The following is a 15,598-nucleotide window of genomic DNA, read 5'->3' as shown; positions in this document are numbered from 1 at the left end:
GCAAATAACTGTAGCAACGAAAAAGATCAGTTTAGATGCTCAATTTAGATACCATATAATTTAACATCTTTATTTAATTCCAGTTTGATCAGTCTTGGATAAAGTTCTATTAGGCAGTTAAATTTTCTTCCATAGAATGGCCGTGCACCAAAGATATTTAATTTTGTTTATTATTTTTATTTTATTTTCAACATTTATATAGCCACCCATCATCTTACAACTAACTCTGGGTGGCTTCCAATCAAAAGTTATAACAACATATAAAATTATATTAACATTACAAAACTAAACAGATTGAAGAATTAAAAACAACAAAGTTCTGGTACCAAGTCAATCTTCTAACACACAATTTTCCAATCTTATTCCAGCACTGGGGAGCCAGGTCTTCTAAGCTTAATGGAAGGCTAAGAGCGTAGCAGGCTGCTAAACTTTAGGGAACAACTGTTTCATAGGGCAGGGAATTTTATTTTAATCAAAGTAAAAGGTACACCTCCTAGTTTTTATTAGATCAGGGGTGTCAAACTCGCAATGTCACATGACGTGTCACGATATATTGTGACTTTTTTTCATTGCCAGCAATGGGGTGGGTGCAGTTTCAGCATGATGCATCCGGCCCACGGGCTGGGAGTTTGACACCCCTGTATTAGATGATAATATTTAGGAAAAGGAACAAGGAACATGCTCATTGGTCACCCTGGTAGGATGGGTAAATGTCCTTAGCGAAAGGCATCTCTCAGATATGTCAATAATATTCTTAACATTTTAACAATAATATTTAATTGGACCAAGAATTAATAAACTTATCAATGGGGCATTTTATTTACAGATTGCCATTTACACATTATCTACAGATTGCTGCTTACACATTACTGCATTGGGGTATTAATGCAGCATGAGCAGTCAGCTGAAATAAATGTCCTACTAAAAATTTATATTTGCTTTTATTCATTTTTGAATAAAAATGAACACTCAGTAATTCTGGAGCACTGTGTAGATGTTTGATTGAAATGGATCAAGGTTAAAACCATCTGCAGAGAAGTATTAATATGTTCTAGTTATGTATATAATGATTGCAAAGGGCACAAAAATAATGGAGTGAATTTCTAGCAACAAGTATAATGTAAGAAATTAGATAAGAAACAAAAATTACCCCTTCAGGATTATATTTTGCTAGCACACCATTGCCATGGAATTCTTCTAAAACATCCTTAATTTTCTTTGTTGAATCTGTAAAAATAGTATTGGAAGTCTTTTACTTTTTGAAAGTAAAGTACTTTCCTAAACAAATAGCATTTATGTTTTGGCTCTGTGACAAATAATTCAATATACTATTTTCACCAGAACATTGTCTACTTCATCCCAATTGTAATAAAGCCTGTCAGAAATCTCATTAATTATATTAACTAGGCTATTGGAATATAGCAATTTTTAATTTTTAATTGCAATTTACTTAATAAATAAATACTAACAAAATGTAAGACACTCTGTTCCAAAATTACCCTATTAAAACTCTCTTCTTTCTCAACTAGTTGGATTTTGAAAGGGCATGAAGTTAAATCTGGGAATGTTTTTAATATCTAAGATGTTGAATTCTACATATGCAATTAATTCAACATCTACACACAAACAAAGCATTACTCAACTCTGTTTGAAGAGGGAAAAGCACTTTTAAAAACACACACTTGGCTTTCATCACCTTTTCTAATAAATCCTTCCTATAATATATATGCCAATTCAAAGATTTTTATTTTAATTAAAGTAGAAGTAGAGTGTGAAGAAATTCATATTTCTTTTATCAGGGAAACATTCACAAATATAAAACATGATTTTTGAGTAATGAGTTGTTTTTATTTCATTAGAATGAATTTGGAGCAGCTTTGCAAAATGCTTAGTAGATATTACAAAACACTAGGACTAATTCTTCAAAATTTTGCCCACTATCCCTGACACAAATCTGCCAATTATTGTATCTGAGTAAAATGGAGTATATAAAAGCACATCTAAACTCCCATGGAAAATCAGATTAATGTTCCCAAGATTTTCTACCATGCAATACAATAGCACTCTCCAACATTTCTGGCACCATGGAAAACAATTTTTACATGGTTGGGGGGGGATGGTTTCCAATACAACCTAGATCCTGCACATGTGCAGATGAAGCTTCACTCACTCAACCACCACTTACATGGCCCAGTTTGTAACAGGATATGGACCAATACCCCAGTCCAGGGGTTGGGGATCTGGGGTTGGGGGACCCCCAATATAACAGCAGTATGAGAAAGAAATTGTATGCGTCAGTCATAGATTATTACCCCAACAATAAAAATATTGTATTTGTCTACAAAACATCATACTGGCAAGAAAACAATACCTAGCAGAGAAATATAGATTTTTATAACAATTGTTGTAACTTTCACTTGTTCATATTTGTATATTGTAATTTTTACACATATAGGTAAAGATATAATATTGTAAGGTTTGAGAAGCTACGAAAGAATTATTAAATTAGAGAAAAAAACAAATTTATGTATCGTTCAGTGAAAATTTTTTATGGCTGTAGTATTATTTAGCCTTCTTATTATCTTCTTTACTCCCCCCCCCTTTTATTGGGATGATGATGATGATGATGATGATGATGATGATGATGATGATCATTATTCTGTTACTTTACATGTACACTGAGAGCTTCTGCACCAGAGACAAATCCCTTGTGCGTCTAATCGAGGGGTGTCAAACTACTGGCCCATGGGGTAGATGCATCATGGCAAAACCACGCACACCTCATTGCTAGCAATGGGAAAAAAGTTGTGATACGTCGTGACACATCACGTGATGTTGTGAGTTTGACACCCCTGGTCTAATCATATATTCAATTCAATGTTTCTTAATTATTTACTACTTTTATTGTGTATTATTCATAATTACTTCATTATTTTAAATGCCTTGATTTTTCTGTTTTGAAAAGAGAATATAGCATGTAGATTTAAATTAAATGTAGCCTTTAGACTTCTTTTCTATTACTTTTTGTAATAGATAAAGTTTGATAATTCATTATGAAATTATAGAAATATAAATGTACTTACATTCTGCATATTTTTGAAGCTGAGAAAACTCCTCCTCCTGAGAACCACTCTTCCTGGTTCATCATGACATTAAAATGCAGTTTTATATTCCAAACAGTTGTGGTGTTGCAATTTCAATTGGTGGCTATGAAGATACCCCAACTTTTCAATCTAGTTCTATACAAAGCAGGTAGTCAAGAAGAAAAATATTATAGGTTTTTAGAACTATTGGACTGGTATTAAAAAAAGTAATATGAACAAGTCAATAATATTAGTATGTCAATATATGGGTATGTCTAGTTTAATGAATAGAAGGACGAGGGGGGACATGATTGCACTATTCCAATATCTCAGGGGCTGTCACAAAGAAGAGGGAGTCAAGCTATTTTCCAAGGCGCCTGAAGGCAGGACAAGAAGCAATGGATGGAAACTAATCAAGGAGAGAAGCAACCTAGAATTAAGGAGAAACTTCCTAACAGTTAGAACAATTAACCAGTGGAACAACCTGCCTCCAGAAGTGATAAATGCTCCAACACTGGAAGTTTTTAAGAAGAGGCTGGACAGCCATTTGTCTGAAATGGTATAGGGTTTCCTGCCTGAGCAGGGGATTGGACTAGATAACCTCCAAGGTCCCTTCCAACTTTATTATTACTATTATTATTATTACTATTATTATTATTATTATTATTATTTACATTAATATTCATCTATCAGGTTGGATTTTCTGAACTATGTGAAACTTAATTCATGCATACTCACCCTTGTATGTATAAATATATCATTAATATGTATCTATACTTTTATAAAGAGATCTTATTTTTATTTACTATATTTTCATATTGCTAGGTTTCATAGGGTCCATTGATACTGCATAGTACAGTATCAAAATCAGAACACATTACAATAACTCAATAAATGTAACAACATGTAGCAATAATAAAATTAGAACTATTGTAAATACCCATTCAAGGAGAAGATGCCAACACACAATGTTCTTAATCTAAATAGTTCTCTTTCCAGGACTTCCGAGAGAGGCATGGTGAACTAAGCACATCTCCAACGAGCTGAGACAAAAACCTTGGCAAAGACTGAAGTGGACTGTTTCTTAGGATTCTCTCTGGACAAGGAGAGGATGAGAACTTACTGACGTATGCTCTATATGGCTGCTTCTCGTGAAGAGACCATAGGACAGTGGACCCTCACAGGTGTGAGTACTGGAAGATGAATGGATCGATGCATCCTATGGAGCCTTTTAAAAGAGGCTTTGCTAACCTCAATTTCTAATCAATTTTGGAAATTGCCTATTTAACTAACATACTGCTATTGGAGATCTTTGGAATGACACATTTGAAAACCCATTAAATTAGTTTACCTCCATTCTTAAATAAATGAAAAAGTGTTTGTTAAGTCTAAGAATTTAAAGAATTTGAAATAAAGAGCAAAAAGCTTTTCCTTTAGTCAGCCCCATTGTTTATTTTCCATAATACCTCTACTATGTTCCAGATTTCAGTAAGAAATAAATGTAGGATTTATTATGTTTATTTGTATTTACTAATATAATATGTCAATATTAGATATTACTAGATACCACTAGAAAATCCATGACCCATTGGGTCATAGTTTCAGAGATATTTCCTTGCCTAAACAGAGAAACTGAATGATCACAAATAGACAAAAAACAGTAGGAGCAGGAACAACTTCCAATCTTGCCAGCTTCTCCATGGAGTTTCTTTTTTGGGAAGCCGGCAGGAAATGTCAGAAATCTTCTTTCCTTCCTTCCTTCCTTCCTTCCTTCCTTCCTTCCTTCCTTCCTTCCTTCCTTCCCTCCCTCCCTCCCTCCCTCCTTCCCTCCCTCATTTCCTGTTTCTCTCTTCTTTCTTATTTCCTTCCCAATCTCCTTCCCTTCCTATTACTTTCCTTTTTCTCTTTCTTTTTCTTTCTTCCGTTCCTTCCTCTCTTCCCTCCTTCTTCCCTGTTTCTGCCTTCCCTTCCCAGCAGAGAAGTAAATTTTACCATGGTGAATGTTGTTCCCAGATATTTGAATTCTGAAACTTGTTTTATGTTTATTCCCTCCTTTATTATGTTTAAGGTATTCTTAAATGTAGGTGATAAACAATAGTGGTGATAATACACATCTCTCATTTACTCCGGATTTTATTATGAAGGTTTTGATGTTCCTTGATTTGTTCTAACTACACTTTTGCAATGAGCTTTTGCATACACTAATTAGAAGTTCACTTACCCATATTGGGTCAGTATTTGCCATAGCAATTTACCATCAGCTCTATCAAATGCTTTCTCTTGGTCTATAAATATAACAAAAAGATTCTTATTGTATTCCATATTCTTTTCTATTAGTTATTAAAAACACAAACATTGCAGTTTCTATTTTTTTTAAAACCCATCTGCTCTTCTGCTAGTTGTGGTTCTATAATTGATATTAATCTCATTTCTGTTATCTTGGTGTACATTTTCGCTACATGGTTCAAGAATTAGATGCCCCAATATTGTGTACATTCTCATTTTCTTCCTTTATTTTTCCATAGTGGTATTATTATTGCTTGTTTCCAATCAATAAGTGAAGTTATTTGTGTCCACGCTGCATTAAAAATTCTATGTACAAATCTGATGTTACTTTCCCCAGCTGCTTGGATTATTTCTGTTGGCATTCCATCTATTCTCTGTGCTTTATATTTAGGTGACCCATTAAAATTCATGCTATTTTTTTAATTAGTATTTCTGGTTTTAGTGCTGCTGTATTGTAGTCTTGTGTGGTTTCTTCATGATATTTTCTTTGAAATGTTCTCTCCACTTTTCTATGACTTCTGATGGTTCTACTAGTGGCTTTCTGTTCTTGCCATTGATTATCTCTTTGAGGTTATAATTGTCCTCTCTTTTCTGTATACTTTTGACTACTTTGAAAAACATTTTACAGACTGATCTCTCATTATCTGCTAATGTTTTTCTAAAGCACCCCCAAGATTTTTGTTTTGTTTTTTTGATTATCCTTATCCCAAAAATTCTCACCTTGTCCTAAGAAAAATGGCTCTCCATTCCTTTCTTGAAAAAGGACTTGTGGTTTCAGGAGGCAGCTTCTCCACTATGTAATAACTCTCACAGTCAGGAAATTTTACATTTCAAAAAAAATTCAAAAATATGAATATTTTTTGGAAACCCCCATTGGATCATGGCTAACCCATTGATGCTACGTAGAATAAATACACACTTTATACCTTATGACAAGTATTGGAAAATTCATGTTTCCTTAATCTACTTTCCTTTTAGCTAAACATTTAACCACTCTTCATAGAACTTAGCCTCCTATGTTGCCCTTTTCTGCATTTTTTCCAGATTTCTCCATTTTCTTTTGTTTTATGTCAACAACAATTGAATGCAACATCCCAGATTCAACCTGACCACTGCAATGTAGACTGATACTATCATCTTTCATGATCTTAACCGTGTACTTCTATTGATACAACCCAAAACTGCAGTGGATGTTTTGGAAGTTGTGACATAGTGCTTGTTATGTCCTGAGCCTGTGCAAGCAGGCTCAGGGCATTGCAAACGGTTCCGGCAGGTGCAGGCTGCCCGGGACCAGACAGGCTGTCGCCAGTACTTGTGCGCATGCGCAAGTGCTGGCGCACCAAAAGTTGCAGATTTACCCGGGGATGGCCTATATAAAAGGCCAGGAGTTTTGGGTGTTGTCGGCATCTTCTAACTGTAAGCTGAACACATGAATAAAGAAGTTTCCTGAGAACTACAACTGCTTCTCCTGTCTTGCCATTTCGTGAAGGACTCAACAGGGCGACGAAGGTGGGATTGCCTTACATCAACAAAAAGGTGTTAGCTTACCCGAGTGAGTCCTGAGCGGCAGGAACGGCGTTGACTCGGCAGCTACCCGCCAATCCAGTGTGCATTCAGGGGTAGGCTGGCTGATAGACCCTTCCTGATACAAAAATGGCAAAGATTGGAAGGCTTTCGGAATTCAACGTCTCACATCCAGAGAGGTGGGAGTCCTATGCAGCCAGGGTGGAAAACTACCTCAAAGTGAACCAAGTGAGGGAAGAAAGTTTGAAGGCTGCCACCCTGCTGTGCGTTTGCGGTCAAGACGCATTCGAAATCGCTGAGAACCTTGCAGCACCTGTTCCTTTAGAATCGGTCAGCTACGCAGATCTAAAAAAGCTACTGAAGGAGCACTTCCAGCCTAAGATGTCCGTCATCGCGTGGCGCCACACCTTCGAGCAGAGGGATCAACGACCCGGAGAATCGGCCAAGGAGTACATCGCCGCATTAAGGAAAGCCGCCAAACATTGCAAGTTCAAGGACCTCGAAGAACGACTGAGGGACAGGTTCGTATGCGGGCTAAGGCATCGTGAGTTACAACAGAGACTTTTTGCTAAGGAGGACTTGTCTTTCCAAGATGCCTTGAGAGAGGTCACCGCAGAGGAAGCAGCGGGCGGTGCCATCAAGAACATGCGGCCGATCAGGAACAGTCCAGCTGCTGCATCCGTGCACCAGGAAGAAGTCCAAAGAAACTCTGAGGAGGATCCGGATGAGGAAGTCGACCGTCTTCACCCCACAAAGGAAGAGAAACAAAAAGGAAGCTCTTCAGCTCTCCCCAAGTGCATCGGCTGTGGAGGTCGCCACAGGAGAACCGACTGCAAGTTCCGCTCCGCTATCTGCAGGACGTGCGGAAAACAAGGACACATTGCAGCTGTGTGCCTGGGCCGTCTGAAGGTACAACCTCAGGAAGAATTGCGCCTGAAAGGTACCAGGGTCCCCAGCCAGAATAGGGTGGGGTTTTGCGCTTCGCGAAGAAGCATCTATAGGACAGGCACACACAAGCCAATTAAGAAAAAGCTGTCAGTTAAGGTGAAGCTACAAGGGGTTCCATTAGCTATGGAACTGGATACGGGGTCTGCCCTTTCAATCATTTCCATGCAAACGTTTAGGAAGATTTGTTCCGGTAGTGGAACTCAGGCCAAGCTGAGGCCTTCTGACATTGTGTTAACAGACTTTCAAAACTCCAGAGTGTGTGTTAAGGGGGAGGCCACCCTTAACGTACAGTATAAGGATTTTGAAGGTCCACTAGACCTATTAGTAGTAGGGGGTGAACGAACGAGTCTCATAGGACTCGATTGGTTTGAGGCCTTGGGAATACACATCACAGGGCTCAACAGCCTACAAACACTCGACCTACAGGAAGTCTGCAAAGAATTTGCAGATGTTTTCAGCCCCCAGCTGGGCACATTCAAAGGACCCCCTGTGTCCTTAAAGCTAGACCCCACTGTCACTCCCATTAGAATTAAAGCAAGAAGGGTCCCTTTTGCTTTAAAGACTAAAATTGACACTGAGTTGGATAAACTGATCCAACAAGGAATTCTGGAACCTGTTGACTCCAGTCCCTGGGAAACCCCCATTGTCACGCCTCTCAAGGCAAATGGGGACATTCGCATCTGTGCTGATTACAAATGCACTCTGAATAAGGCATTGCAGCAACATGCCTATCCTGTTCCTGTGATCAGTCATATTCTGGCCTCCCTCAAGGGGGGGGAGCGTGTTTTTGCAAAGCTTGACCTAGCTCAAGCATATCAACAGCTGCCTGTAGATGATGCTGCTGCTATAGCTCAGACTATTGTGACCCACAGAGGGGCTTTCAAGGTAAAGAGACTTCAATTTGGAGTAAATGTCGCTCCTGGGATTTTCCAAAGCGTAATGGAAAACACACTACGGGGTATACCAGGGGTTTGCCCCTATTTTGATGATGTCTTAATTGCAGGAGACTCCACACACATTCTAGCTGAAAGGCTAAGGGCTGTCCTGTTAAGGTTCAGGAAAACGGGACTCAAACTCAAGAAGGACAAATGTAAAATCGGGGTGCCTTCCACAGAGATTCTGGGGTTCAAAATTGATGCTGCTGGGATTCACCCTGCTGAATCCAAACTAAAAGCCATTATACAAGCCCCTAGGCCAAAGTCTAAGGCCGAACTACAGGCTTTCCTGGGCCTTCTGAATTTCTACAATTCCTTTCTCCCACATAAGGCTAGTGTAGCTGAGCCTCTTCATAGGCTATTAGATAAACAGGCAGTGTGGCAGTGGTCACAAACACATGAGGCAAGTTTCAATGAGGTCAAGGCCTTGCTCACTTCTAACAGTGTACTTGCACACTTCAATGAGTCCCTTCCTGTGTGCATCGCTTGTGATGCTTCCCCTTATGGGGTAGGAGCTATACTGAGCCACCTCAGGTCTGATGGAACTCAGGTTCCTGTTGCATATTACTCCAGGACATTGTTTTCAGCTGAGCGCAACTATGCTCAGATAGACAGGGAGGCCTTAGCTGTTGTTGCTGGAATTAAAAAATTCCATGATTTTTTATATGGTAGGCATTTCACGGTCTTCACTGACCATAAGCCTTTGCTGGGACTGTTTACCACACGTAAACAAACCCCTCAAATCATCTCCCCCAGGATGCTCAGGTGGTCTATCTTTTTGTCTGCATATGATTTTTCCCTACTTCACAAGCCTGGGAAGGAAATGGGCCATGCTGATGGCCTCAGTAGATTACTCCTGCCGGTAATAGAAGCTGACCCTGTGCCAGCTATCAATATTCTCTCTATCCAAGCCTTGCCCGAGTCTCCCCTGAATGCCAGGGATGTAGCCGCTGAATCGGGCACAGATCACACACTTTCACGTGTCCTTTCTTGGGTTTTGTCTGGATGGCCTGAGCACTGTCCTAGTCCTGAGTTTCAGAGTTTCTTGTCTAAAAGGAACGAGTTGTCCACCTCTCAGGGTTGTCTGCTTTGGGGAAGCAGAGTTGTCATTCCCTCCTCAATGAGGACTAGGGTCTTAGGTTCCCTCCACGAGGGTCATCCTGGCATTGTACGAATGAAGGCTCTTGCGCGCAGCCACTTGTGGTGGCCTGGCCTAGACAAAGACATTGAAGCTAAGGTGTACGCATGCCACCTTTGTCAATGCTCGCGCCCAGAAATGCCCCAAGCTCCTGTGCATAGATGGGAGGAAACACAATCTCCATGGTCTAGGGTGCACATTGACTACGCTGGGCCCTTTCAGGGTCAATTCTTCTTGGTCCTCGTTGACAGCCATTCGAAATGGCTTGAGGTTGTACCTGTCTCATCCACCACCGCTGCAAAGACTATTCAGGTACTGAGGGGGATTTTTTGCTGCACACGGGCTCCCAGACGTCATTGTGTCTGACAACGGCCCTCAATTCACTTCCTCCGAATTCCAAGTTTTCTTGCAGGCTAACATGATTCGTCATGCCACCTCTGCACCATCCCACCCGTCCACCAACGGTATGGCTGAACGCATGGTGCGCATCACCAAGGAAGCCTTGAAGAAACTCACCTACGGAGACTGGCATCACAGGTTGGCTGACTTCCTCCTTTCTTATTGCACCACACCGTCCACTTCTACAGGGAGAAGCCCAGCTGAACTTCGTTGGGGGCGCAAACTGACTACCAAGCTTGACCGGTTGCATCCGGACAGACTGCCTCCTTCTGTCTCACACCCCAGGGCACCTAGGCAACTTCTTGTGGGTGCCCCAGTTTGGACTCGTAATTACGGGCCTGGTCATACATGGGTCCCCACATCCATATCCAGGGTCACAGGTCCTCTATCCTACGAGGTATCCCTGGACAACGGTCGTATCCTGTGTCAGCACATTGACCAACTTCGCCCTAGATGGGACCTTCACGCTGAGACTCCTGGGTCTTTTCCGGGGGGGAGGGGGAGCCTTTTGGGCAAAGGGAGGGGCATGGAATGATGCCCATTATCAATGGGGAAGCCACAATCAGCCCATCCCGAGATTCCACAATTGCTCCCAACAGGAAGTCATGGAGCCCAACTAGAACCCAGGCATCAATGCCTACTCCAGCCAGGGAGTCACCCTGGGGGCATGATCACTTCTCACCCGCATCACTCAGTACTCCAGTCAGAGAGAATACCCGGGAGCATCCCAACAATCCATTCCCTGCAAGAGAGCTGGCACACACTCCTCCTAGTTGGCCTGACTTCAACCCTATCCCTAGAAGGGGGCAAACACACAGGGAGGTGGTCGAGGAACCAAATCCCGACTACAACACCTCTGACTCCACTCAGGGGACAACTGAGTTTTGGGACAGTACTGAAACCCACACAAGCCCGGACACAGAATGGGATTCAGGGGACAGACAGCCTCCTGACAGGTCTTGGACGGACCTAGGAGGTTCTACAGAAACGCCCAACAGTGACAGTCACTTAGAAGGGCCAGAGAGCCTACAGCTAGGCAGGACAACCAGGTCACATAGTGAAAGAAGCCCTGGCCCGACGAGCCCGGTGGGCAAGCAAGCAGGCCAGGCATTGGAGCACAGTCTTTGGGAATCACCAAGGCAAAACAAGGGGGACAGGCACACATCACCCCTCAATCAGAGGGTACTTGGCAAGCACCCTGAACTTAGGAGGTCACAGAGAGCAAGGAAATCTCCTAAGTATTTGGAGGATTTTGTAACCCTCTTGGCCAAACAGAGCTAGTAGAAAAGTAGAGCACTGAGGCTGATGGAAGACCAGGAATACCTGGTATTGGGGAGCATGGCACTACACTACAGAAATGAGTTATGTGTTATTATGGTATAAGGAATGGTTTTAGCCTGGGGGAAGGGGTGTTATGTCCTGAGCCTGTGCAAGCAGGCTCGGGGCATTGCAAACGGTTCCGGCAGGTGCAGGCTGCCCGGGACCAGACAGGCTGTCACCAGTACTTGTGCGCATGCGCAAGTGCTGGAGTGCCAAAAGTTGCAGATTTACCCGGGGATGGCCTATATAAGAGGCCAGGAGTTTTGGGTGTTGTCGGCATCTTCTAACTGTAAGCTGAACACATGAATAAAGAAGTTTCCTGAGAACTACAACTGCTTCTCGTGTCTTGCCATTTCGCGAAGGACTCAACAGTGCTGGTTTATGCAAGTCACTTGCATGACATGAAAATCCTTCTCATAAGTACTATTGCTAATATTCAGATTCTGAAATGACTGAATAGCCCCGGATCAGAGCATTTTAATATTTATATAAACACTGATATTTAATGTAAAATGACTTGCAGGTAGAGCAACATATTTTGGTATGATCTAGATGTAATTCAGTTTTTAAAAAAATAGTTATGAAATTGCTCCCTTTTCTTCAGTTTAAGTTCACTTTATTGTTACTAAAATATTATAACTTTTTATTATCTGTATTAATAATTATTACTACTTTAATATATATATTAATTCCTTTATATCATTTTTGTATTTTTCTGTTTATTATATATTGTCTGTTGCATTTCACAAAAAATACCAAATATGCACAAATATAATTTGAATACAACAGAACCTTCCCAGATATGTCCCCAAGAACTGATATTGATAATCATCAGTTTGAAAGATTCTGTATACATATTTTTTCCTGGGGAATATATTAGAAATAAAATTGGACTACAGGCCTATGCTCTATTTGAAAGTATGTTTTGAAAATAGAGCCAAACTGGGATAGTAATTTAAACTTTGGGAATCTGCAAGCATAATAAGGAGCACATCTTTGCCTTCTGGTAAGCAGCTGTTTTGTTAACCAACTATTCCCATTTTAAGGTTCAATCTATAAAAATGCCCATAATATGCTGTCAAAATTCTCAATGTATGAGCCAGTCAAAAATAGAGGAGAAAGGGGGGGATGGTTTGGAGATATTGAATGTGTTAGAAAAACCAAACAAAAGTAATGAAATTCAATTGATTATTTTGGACTGACCACACTTCATCAGGCCAAACCACTTTATAGGGTTATTGCAGAGCCTAAACAAAGGTGAATAACAGAATAACAGAGGTGGAAGGGACCTTGGAGGTCCAACTCCCTGCTTAGGCAGGAAACCCTATACCATTTCAGACAAATCGTTGTCTAATCTCTTCTTTAAAAATCCCAGTGTTGGAGAATTCATAACTTCTGGAGACAAGTCATTCCACTGATTAATTGTTATAACTGTCAGAAAATTTCTCCTTAATTCTAGGTTGCTTTTCTACTTGATTAGTTTCCATGCATTGCTTCTTGTCCTACTTTCAGATGCTGTGGAGAATAGCTTGCCTCCCTCTTCTTTCTGGCAACCGCTGAGATATTGAAACACTGCTATCATGTCCCCCCCCCCGTCCTTCTCTTCATTAAACTAGACATACCCAATTCTAACAACTGTTCTTTATATGGTTTAGCTTCCAGTCCCCTAATCATCTTTGTTGTTCTTCTCTGTACTCTTTCTAGAGTCTCAACATTTTTACATCGTGGCGAGCAAAACTGGATGCAGTATTTCAAGTGTGGCCTTACCAAGACGTTATAAAGTGGTATTAATACTTCACATGATCTTAATTCTATCCCTCTGCTAATGCAGCCTAGCACTTTGTTGGCTTTTTTGGCAGCTACAGCACACTGCTGGCTCATATTCCAAGTTTTCTCTCACAGTTACTACCTATACTATACCTGTGCATTTAGTTTTTCTTGCCTAAATGTAGAACCTTACTTTTGAAAATGAAATAAAATAAAAGTTATTAAAATAAAATGTCCCTGTTCTCCATTAATAAAAATTGATAAATAAAATAATAAAACACACTGCTAAGCAAAATTTAATTCAATCCAAATTTATATACCTACTTTATTCCTTCTTTAGAAAAAGCTAAAGTTACTAATTTAAATTTGAATGGTTTATAAAGTACCATCCAAATTTGAACTCTCAAAAGTTATTTGTTATCAGTTGGGAGCATCTTCTGGATAACAATTTAATCAAGACTTTTAGACTAGCTGTTAAAATTGCATACTTAATCAGGAGTTTTTAAAAAAAAATATTGAAGGAATTGCTTTCAGAATTATAAATAATGTAAAAGCACTGACTTAGAATATAAAAAAGCAAAAGAATTCAATTTTTTATCTGTATGCATGGCTCTGCATAATTATAAAACCATATTCAGTATCATTAAAATGCTGCTCTTGTAGGAATGTTCTCTGTCACATATCCTTTTTGGATACTCTAATTGTATATAAAATTTACAACTTTTAATATCAACAATACATTTAAACATCAGTTGTAACTTTTGATTGCATTTATTATAAAAGAAACATTCACTGAAAAGAATGAGATTTACAGAAGTATCACTGTGCAACCCAGAGAAATTAAGCTGCTTTAAATCCATTTAAAATACATTCAATAATTTCTGTCAGTTGGAAACATGTTTGCTTACAAGGAAAGAGAATAGTTAAACATCCACTTATTGAGAATTCACTTTCCTGACTAGTAATAAGGCAAACTCCATCTACAGGTCTGCTTTAACAGAGAACAAAAAAACCCAAAGGTCTAGCGTTTAAAGCATCAGCCTAGAAACTATCAGTTCTAATCCTACTTTATGAACACAGTCATCTGGGTTACCTCAGATTAGTCACTTTCGCTCAGCCCTGGGAAGAAGGCAGTGGCAAACTATTTCTGTAAAACTAACCAAGAAAACTGCAAGAACTTGTCCAGGCAGTTCTGAGAATTGCACATGACTAAATGAAACAAAACAAAACTATGTCCCTAATTCTGAGTAATTAGTGCATGATTAGTATGTTGGATGGTTTCTATGGAGCCTGTAACCAAGTCTATCCATATATATTGTATTACTCATTATTTCCTCAAAGCAGTGGTATATATCTGAAAAACAAAGGAATTAATAACAGAATAACAGAGTTAGAAAGAGACATTGGAAATCATCTAGTGCAACCCCCTGCTCAAGCAGGAAACCCTACATTTCAGACAAATAGTTTTCCAATCTCTTCTTAAAAACTTCCAGTGTTGGAGCAGCCACAACTTCTGGAGGCAAATTGTTCCTCTGATTAACTGTTTTAACTGTCAGGAAATCTCTCCTTAAATCTAAGTTGATTAATCTTGTCCTGTCTTCAGGTTCTTTGAAGAATGGTTGATCTTTGCAGCAGCTCTTGGGTATTTGAACACAGCTATCATGTCATACCTACTCCTTTTTAATGAAACAAGACAAATCCAATTCCTGCATCCGTTCTTGGTGTGTTTTAGCCTTCAGTCCCCTAATTGTCCTTGTTGCTCTACTCTGCACTCTTTTCTAGAGTTTAAATTGATTGATTTATTAAATGTATGAAGAAAATATTTCAGTCCTGATGATTGCCATGATAAAAATTAATTAGGCATTTCATGAAATTTACAACCTAGATTTAGGAAAAACATTATTATGTCCCATTCACATGAATCAGTCAGATTAGGATATTTCACATATACTTCTATTTTGCTCAAAGATTTACTAAATATGTTGATGAAGCTTACTTTAAGGCAAAGGAATGCAAAATGTCAGATAAAGTGATATACTATCTTAGCTTGAAATAGAAATGTTAAAACAAATAAACTAAAAAAAATCTACTAGTGTAGACTAGTATCAGGCTACTAGTGTAGGTTACTATCAAAGAAAATATTCAAAGGTATTTTCAGCTAGATCAGAATAGCTTATGATTCTGACAGTTTGATTTCA

At 39.5% G+C, this 15,598-nt stretch overlaps 1 pseudogene; it reads right to left on the bottom strand.

The window, feature by feature from the left end:
- LOC120317731 overlaps positions 1–15,598 on the bottom strand; it is a 167,031-nt pseudogene that overhangs the window by 65,055 nt on the left and 86,378 nt on the right.

The sequence above is a fragment of the Crotalus tigris genome, unplaced genomic scaffold (genome assembly GCF_016545835.1).
Source record: "Crotalus tigris isolate CLP2741 ecotype Arizona unplaced genomic scaffold, ASM1654583v1 scf7180000019798.211333, whole genome shotgun sequence".
In the NCBI taxonomy this organism is placed as follows: Eukaryota; Metazoa; Chordata; class Lepidosauria; order Squamata; family Viperidae; genus Crotalus; species Crotalus tigris.
The sequence above is the reverse complement of the archived record's forward strand: the minus strand, read 5'-3'. Positions and strand labels throughout refer to the sequence as shown.